Source organism: Pleurodeles waltl, chromosome 7 (assembly GCF_031143425.1).
Source record: "Pleurodeles waltl isolate 20211129_DDA chromosome 7, aPleWal1.hap1.20221129, whole genome shotgun sequence".
NCBI lineage: Eukaryota > Metazoa > Chordata > Amphibia > Caudata > Salamandridae > Pleurodeles > Pleurodeles waltl.
Window position 1 is genome coordinate 221,805,272 of NC_090446.1, and position 9,419 is coordinate 221,814,690.

Here is a 9,419-nt window from a genome sequence, read left to right on the forward strand (position 1 = left end):
CTCACGCCATGCATTCCAACAAGCATTGACAATATGAATTGTATTGTCCTTTGTATGTTGGAAAATATTTTACTGAGACTCGCAGCGCCTCAAAGGTGCAGGTGATACAGTAGCAGGGCAGCCTCCCCTAATGCAGGGAATAAGTAAAGATCAGGTTGCAGTAGCAGGAGGAATAACACACTGTTCTCACCCCATCCAGGACAGGTGCAAAACAGGCAGGTAACAAGCTCAACAGGGAATGAGAGGAGTTAAAGGACTGTTGTGAACACTCTCAATAAAGACATAAACATACAACAGACGCTTGGAAGAAAGAGCCAAACCTCATATAGAATTACTACACATTCTTGAAATATATTCACTTTTTGTTGGCCTTTCCCACTCAAGGTGCATGTTTCCCTCACTACTGCCCTGTCCTTGCGATGGTATCAGTGCACAAAGCACTAGCGCTTCATCGTTTTTTGTCCTCTTTACTACACACAGAGAAATCAATTTCTTCATCCAGTGCTTAGATCATCTGCAATCAGGACCCATGAGCTGGCATTCAATACATATACAATCTGGAACGCCTTGACAATATTTACACTACATTCAACTATATAAGAAAGCCATGCAAACCAGTGGGTAATATTGAGTTGTGTTAATTGCCCTTTTTTACAATATTTGGTGCTTTTTAATCTCTTTATCCTTTTATTGATTGATTTTAATTGTCCATGCACTTCAACAGATATCACATCTTGACCGAGGGCACTTTAATTTTGCACCCAGCTATAGGCTTCCTAGATGACATGACAGACCCTTTCTGTTAGCTCATTTTTATGGCTTTCTTGTGAGGGTTTTGTTGTTCTGGTTTCTGTCTTAGCAGGAGTTACCTTAGTGATAATGATTGTAATCTGTTTTGAATTACCCTTATTTAACGGAACTGCTCTGATTGTTAACTCTGTCTATATCATATTATGTTTTTTTCCTCTGATGTTTGTATTGTGCATATTTATGGTTCAATGACTAAAATAAAGTTATTTTGATGATGATACTATACATTCAGGTGCTCATGTAGGATGATACAACCCACCTATTTAACATGGTATGGTTCTTTGGTGGGCTTCACATCTAGTACTGTAATCATACAAGAGTACTACTGTTTACTTGTATAGTATCTTAGTTACAGGTTTCCTAGCTTTGGGCAGGTTATGTCTCTTATCAACATTTATGTACTAATTTTTCTAAACTTTCAGACCTATATTAAAATTGTGTTTGGGTGAGCTAACATTGTATTTTACTGGTGTCTCCCTACCACAAGATTTAAAACAGAGGGTAGTGCAGGGGTCCCTACTTCGCTTTACTGTCAGCATGTTTTGCTATTCAAATACTGCCCCTTTGGAGACAGGAACTTCCGTCAGGAATAGATTCATCTCACATCAAATATTGTGGAAAAGTCCCTTTTTATAAGGCATGGTAAGCAAGTGCATTTTATGTATCATTTTTTCACTTCATAAGCAGTGGAAACACTTTTATTCTGCAGTGGAAACACTCATTCTTCATAGAACAGGTTCACCGAGGGCAGAAATAGTGTAAGTATCCCTTCTTCAGGTGACAAATATTAGAAGGGTAGCAGCAGTTGATGTTTTTGCCAGCAAATGGTCCATAGAAATCCGACAACAGTAGTTTAGGTATTGCTCCCTCACAGAATTGGTACAAGAAGACAGTGGCAAAGCAAGCTCTCCACTCTTACTGAAGGGAACAAATGCAGTCTTCCATTCCCAGTAGGACAGAACAGCAGGACAAAGGAATACAAGCATTCATTGATCACAGGATATGAACAGGAAAGGCATGAGTGAGTTAGAGAAAGCTCTCTGGAGCTGATGCTTGGGTTCATGAGGGGAATATATAAGTGGGTGAGTCCGTGAATTTGCGAGTTCAGAAGCAATTCTCACTTAGGTGATATTCCTGTCAACATCCCGAAAGTCCCACATTTTGCACATATTGAAAAGTGGCTTTTAAATCATGTCATTATTATTTGGATCAGCCCCACCGCAGGGTAAGCAACTGTGGGCTAGATGGACGAAAATTAGGAATAGCGATTTCCTAATTGCAATTTTTTGTGAATTAGCTATTATGAAATCACTACTCCTAATTTATGAAACTCATTCAGTTTCATTTAGTTATTCGTAGTGGTTTGCAAATAGACCTACCTCATGAATATTAATGAGGAAGGTCATAATTTGTGGCACACTATGATTCGCTGCCATCACAGGGATGGAGGCCTGCTGGGGTCAGCAGACAGCCATGTCTATGATTGCTTTTAAATAAGGAAATCTTTTTTAACACAACCCTTTGTCCGTAAGGGAAAATGGGATGTGTTTTAAAAGAAAAAAAAATTTAAGAGTATGCAGTAGTCCATTGGACCACTGCCTGCTCTTATAAAAAGTTTTTTTCAACCATTCTCAAAGGAGAAGGTGTCCCCTAGGGACCCCTTCTAATTTGCAAATAGGTAAACACCAACTTTGAGTAGATTGTGTAGTGGGAATGTTTTGTTACTTCATTTCGGCCACAAACATTCATACGTACCAACATTCAGGCAAACTGGTATTTGGAAGGTGTAGAAAAGTACCCTCATTTTGGCTGCTATCAGTATGCTTGGAGTGTTTCCCACTGGGATCCTGCTAACTAGGACCCCATTGATTGTGCTTTCTCCCTCTAAATTTGGTTGCCTAGGACTTTGCATACCCCACAATTGGCATACTGGTGCCCCTTATAAGTCCCTAATATATGGTACTTAGGTACCCAGGCCTTTGGGGTGCTAGGGGTTCCCCATGGGCTGCAGCATGTATTGTGCCACCATGGGAACCCATGCAAAATGTGTCTGCAGGCCTGCCATTGCAGCCTTAATGAAAAGGTGCAAGCACCCTTTCACCACAGGTCACTGCACCACGTCACTGTAAGTCACCCCTATGGTAGGCCCTCCTTGCCCAAATGGCACGGTGAAGGTCCCTGTGTGTGAGGGCACCCCTGCATGAGCAGAGGAGCCCCTATAAACTTCAGTTGCATCGCACTAGACTTCGGAAGTGCGGGGAACCCATTTTACCTATGTACTGGGCACACTACCTGTGTCCAGCTACATAATGGTAACTGAGAACCTGGCCATGTTTTGTATCATGTTGCCAATATTGGTTGTATGATTCCATCCTTAGAGGATCCCCAGTATAGCTCCTACCAGTCTTCCGGGGTTTTCCGGGCAGGCCGTGCTGCGCCCACCCCTCAGACAGGTTTCTGCCCTCCTGCTGCTTGACCATTTCAGGGAAGGCAGAACAAAGGATTTCCTGTGGGAGAGGGAGGTAACACACTCTCCCTTGGAAATAGGTGTTACAAGGCTTGGGAGGGGTAGACTCCCCAACCCACCGGTTTGCTTTGAAGGGCTCATTTGGTAAACTCCTTCCATAAACCAGTTTGCACCAGTCCTTGGACCCCCCATCCCCGCTCTGGCATGAAACTGGACAAAGGAAAGGGGAGGTGCTGAGAACTCCTCCAGGTGGCCCATTGATTCTGCCATCTTGAAACCAAAATGTGCAGAGGGTCCTGGGAGTATCTGAGTGGCCAGGTCAGATAGGTGACATCATAGCCCCCTCCTGATAGGTGGTCACCTTACTAGGTGACTAAATTCCCTTTTAGGGCTATTTAGGGACTCCCTTGAGGTAGGGTTTACAGACTCCACATGCAAGACTCCACCAGGAGTCCTCTGCATCATTTACTTCATCCTATGGACACTGGAACTGCAGATGGACTCTTCAGGAACCAAGAAGCTGCAACTCGGGTGAAGACTTTGCTCTGCAAAATTGTTTCTCTAGCTCCTTTCAGCAACTGCAGCATTTCCCCAGCTGTGCATCCTCTGAGGTCAGCAAGACTTCAGCCTCCACCAAGAAGCAAGAAGGAATCTCCCTTGGAGTGAAAGAGTCACTACTGTGCATCTGCAGGCACTAACTGCAATGACAGCCGGCTGCGTGGATATGCTCTACTCTGGAACCGCATAGATTCTGCATCACAGGTGGTAGTCTGGAGTAATCCCCTTGGTCCTCTCTGCCAGTTGTCCAATTTAGGAGATGGTAAGCCCTTGCCTCTCCTTGCAGCACTGTACTCCTATGCACTATAACACTTGCAGCTACCAAGGCTTGTTTGCTCCTGCTTCAAGGGATCATCAGGCTCTGTGTAGCCCCATCCCCCAGCACTCCATCCTGCCAAGCACAGTCTTCTCTCCGCTGCTCCAGCAACGTGGACTCCTCTTCAGGTATGCTGACTGGGCTTCACTGCAACTTACTGTGCCTGCTGCCAGAAGGTTGCCTGTGGGGGCTGTGACTGCTTCTGTTGGATCTCCCAACTGCTGAGTGTCACCTCAGACATCCCTCCATGGGTCTAGTCCACTGGGCCTTGCAGTCCTCTTCAGCCTTGAAAGTCTTATTTTGCTCCTCTTGCATTTGCCAGGGCTTGTTGGTAGTTCTCCTGTACCACTGACCATCTGTGATCCGACAACCAACGTGGAACACCATCTGCACCAGTCCAATGACTCCTCTTCAGCTCCTGGGCTCCAAGCTGGTCGTCTTCATCCCTCATCGTCCTGGTTCTTCATCCGCAGAAGGATGGGTAGTACCTCCAGCCCTCACTGGACACTCCACCGTGGACTGGACTCTGCACTCTTCTTTTGCAGGTTCTCTTCGTCCAGAATCCATCACTGGTTTCCTCTAGACTGAACCTGTTCTTGCATAGTCCCTTTTCTAAGTCCTCCTGTTAGTCCTTAGGAAAACCAAATACTTACCTCTGCTCTCCTGGTCTCTGGGGGATCACCATGGTACTCACCTCTTGGGGTTCCTAGTTCCTCCAGCTTTCCTCTAACAACTCCACATTCTTGGGTGAGGGACTGTATCTTGTATTCCATTTTCTTAGTATGTACTTACCTCCAGTTAGGGGGAACTGCCTAAAAGTATTCTAATGTTGTGTTACTATAATAAAGTACCTTTATTTTTGTAACACTGTGTGGTTCTTTCATGTGTGATAAGTTGTGGCTATAGTGGCATTACATGAGCTTTGCATGTCTTCTAGGTAAGTCTTGGCTGCTCATCCACATCTACCTCCAGAGAGCCCTGGCTTCCTAGACACTGCCTACACTTCACTAACAGGGGATCCCTGGACCTGGTATAAGGGGATAACACCATAGGTGCTCACCACACACCAGCTCAGATTCCTACAAAAGGAATGCCCAAAACATGCCCCTTCCTAATACCAATTGGCAAACCCAAATTGCCATTCAGTGATAGGTTACAGAATGCCAATATTGGGATGGTACAGTCGGAAATGCCTTTTTGTGTTCACAAATAGCCTGATTCACGAAATGGGCCATTTGCAACTTCAAAAAGGCTTCATATATCTAGCCCTGTTCTCTATAATGTCTTTGAAAGGCTTTGAATACATGCTCACCAGGTACTGTGCTACCTCAGGAAATGGTGAAACTAGTAGTAAGCACTATACAAATGTACATAAGCTTCCTTAAGATAAAATAGCATTGCACACCATAACGCATACCAACGAGGTTTGATGTTTGCGTATGTCACGCCTGTCTGCTCAGACCTTTGTGAATAGGTTCAACGATTGAGAAATGGTATATGCGTATCTGTACGCGGTTAGCGTGGGATATATCATGCAGAAAGATTAAAACGTGACCTCATCAGTCTGGGTCCATCAACGTAGAGCCCTCTTGCAGCCTGGAGAATTGGGGTGAGATTTATGGGTCTTTTCAAAGAAGCACGCAGCAGCCTTACAGAGGCTTCACACTGATACCGAGGGCTCCAGAAGCATTTTCTCACACTAGTTCAGGCGTGTTTCTCCACTACAGTGCCGGGGTCAAGGGCAGGGGCAAATATTTTGGAAAAACGATAGCTCTTCGGAGACTACTTAGCACATCAACTCCGTATCCCATGTCAGCGGGTGAGTTATCTCGTTTTATAGGAGCCCTGACACATTCCGTAACATGTTCGAAGAAGCAGAGACACGTGCAGTGGCCGTGAAAGCAAAGGGTGATGGAAATGAGCGTGGCTAAAGTTTGCAACGCCGGTTGTGGGGACAACAGCACGTTGGTTGCTCTTCTGTATGACTCAGAGCTACTGTTTCCTTTCCTCAGACATACAGGGAGGGGACTGAGCTATGAGAACAGTAAACATTTCAACACACGTCGCGTCCCAAAATGCGCCCTTATTTCAACGTTTTGCTCCTCATTTCAGCCTTTTCCATGTTTTGTTGAGATTTCTCACCGGGAATCTAACATGAAGAAACTCTGAACTACTTTGGGAAAAGTGTATATGGAGTGGCACTTGTGTGGTATCAGTGAAGAGGGAGGGCATAGGGATACCGTAATAACATTTTAATATTATTCCCACCATTTGTGACACATATACAAAAAGAAACTGCATCCTCTATCGGTGATCAACTAGGATATGTTCTTATTGCCCATCGTAATGGCACTCATCAACCTCGTAAAGATACCAGTCCGAATCGGCCCTGCCAGAATTCAAACAAGTTACCCGTAGTTTGGACAGGCACCTGTAGATGCGGTGCTCAACCCAAATGATGTATTTATTTCCAGGGTTCCCAGACAGAGCTAGCTTCAGTACATCATCCATGCATTTGCCACATAGGAGGATAAAACTTGGAACACATTTTCAAGGAGGGTAAATAGTAATTTGTCCCTTTCAGTGCACACAGTGTTAAGTCACATTTACAGCCGGCAGCTTCAGTTCACTGGTGAGGGCAAACAGTATTTCACCAGCCAGATCATAGTAACTCTCAAACGTTCTTCCAGGGGCCAACAGGTTGATGCCATCAGGGATGCAGTTGGATGGGGATGCAGTTGGAGAGTTGGAGGGAGGGTCGTAAGGTGGGCGTAGAGGAAGGAAAGCAAGTACATCTACTGGCTGAATTGCACAACGTGAAACCGGAAAATCCCGTGATCAATCAGGCTTCGAGGGAAATGCCTTATTTTACTTTGCTTCTATTTTCTGTATTATCACATTTAAGAGGACCTCGAAATACAGGATGTGTACTGTACAAAACCTTCTGTTGGGTTTGAACTTATTAAACCACAATGTTGCCCATTTATAATAGCATTATAATAGAATCTCAGACCACCCAGAGAGTGTACAAACAAATGACTTACCTCTTAGTTCAGTATTGGCATTGTTATCAGGACACAGAATAATTATTTTTCTAATTCATGTTTGAAAACCATCACTTTTAAACAATATTTCTCGATACACTGATATAATCTAATGTACTAACGTGTAAAACTTTTGCATGTTAATGAAATACACTTTTTGAATGTTGAAGAGTCTATTATATTTTTCACGTTTGTTGCAGATGTCTCTTTAATGAAGGTGTTCCGAAAGGTGGTGCAGGACGCCTTATTTACTTCCTTTCTTTAACTTCAGTTAACCTGTAAACAAAAGCATGCCTGTTTATTTCACATGCTTCCGAATATTAGTGCTCAATTAGGTAACAACAGCCCCAGAGCTTCAACTGACCAGAGGGCTATATGTAAAGGTCAGGAGGGCTGCATGCAGCCCTTGGGCCATACTTTAAGTATCATTGAACCGTATGGTACTTTACAGCATTCAGTGCTTATCAAAAAGGCATCACCAAATAAGGTTGTATAGGACATCTAAATTCAGTCTCCAATTGAGCAGAAGACACCACAAGAGCGTGTCCCTCATGCCCGAGGTAGGCTCTTCTTCTGGTCCCATTCCAAAGGATGCACATTGGAAGAGAAGTGTGTGTCAGGAGCGGTGCGTATGCCTACAACATCTGTAACCTGGAGAGAGAGAGGAGGGAATGATCTATAGAACACTCTCTCTAAACAACCAGCAACAATAAGTAGTCTAGATGTGGAAAAGATGGAATGGAGAACTAGAGAGGCTAACTAGATACTTCTCTAGGAAGTTTTATTGAGGACAAAGCTCTCATCCACCCTGAAGTGGCATGCTTCATCATCCTCACTCACCCTGAGGTGGCATGCTTCATCCTCCCCACCTGCTCAGAAGTGGCATGCTTCATCTTCTTCATCCACCATACCTGCAGTGGCAGGCTTCATCATGGGTGCCCTTCTAACATTGTCAAGGTGTTGGTACTCTATAGTTACAGGTTCTCTTAGTACCCTATGTCTGTCTTGTAGTGCAGTTGACGTGCCCAAAAGTATTCTGGTCGAGGGGTAAAAAGGGAAATAAAAAAACCCACAAAAAAACTATTTGTAGGTTATATGTTTAAATCCTCAATTTGCAGGCTGAAAAACGATATTCAATAGTTGCGGATAATTATGGATTACAGTTCCCAAGTAACAGTTGGTCACATTTCCAGGCATGCACATTAAGCTTAGACATTATGGCCCAGATTCACAGACTGCAGTTCGTAGTATGTGCAGTAGTACTACTTTCGACGAAATGCATCAGCATCTAATAGTTTGTCAGTATGGTGCATACCTCTGCTAGAGCAGGTGTTTTAGTAAAAATTGTTAATGAGTGTATATGTATTCTGAATAAATGATTTGTGTAGAAAATGTAATAACATAGAAAAATTATGCATGTATTTGAAAATGTGATTACGAAGAGTGGCCGCCAATGTTCACAAAGTGTACTTTCTAGTGAATTAATATTCTGAAATGTTGAATATATGTTTGACTAATGTAGTCATATGTCATATTAAGGGTTATGCATTTTGCTTTAGCTTTATTAATTGTAGGCCTTAACTTAGCGAATGTCTTGCCCTACTTGCCAGGCCTCCTGTTAAAGCTGTATTCCTTAACGTTTAATAAAATGGCTCTCATAGAGAGTTAAACTGTGATTTTCCATTTTGCATTATGTGCTCGTAGCTGAGACTTGCTTCTCATGAGGACTGACTGCTAGAAGATGCTGTTCCTACTAATGTAACATTTTATGTGTAATGAATATGAGACTGACTTTTTCAGGAGAACAATGGAGATACTGACTGGAGTGGAAGCTGCAACAATATTGTTACCCGACAAGCCGGATGATGAGTACATTGCAGGACAAACCAATCAACGACATGTGAATGGAGTAATAGTAGAATTCATAGATTTCGGAGTTTTAGTTTTATTGGACAAAGTGCGAACATGCGATTAACTGACCAATAGGGATTTGGGAAGTAGTTTTAGTAGTTTTACTTTAATGACGCTGCATGAAGGAAAAACCCAGCATTTTGCCCTTGCATTTTACCTTAAGCATTCTGCATTTTGCTATTACCATCATTGCCCATTTTCTTGCTGGCTGAAAGGTCAATATTTCTTGTGCGTCTTGACAAGAGACGTGCTTAATTTTAATGCTTAAAGACTCTGCGTTTTCTGAACTTTGATGCTGAATCCTGATGCCTTG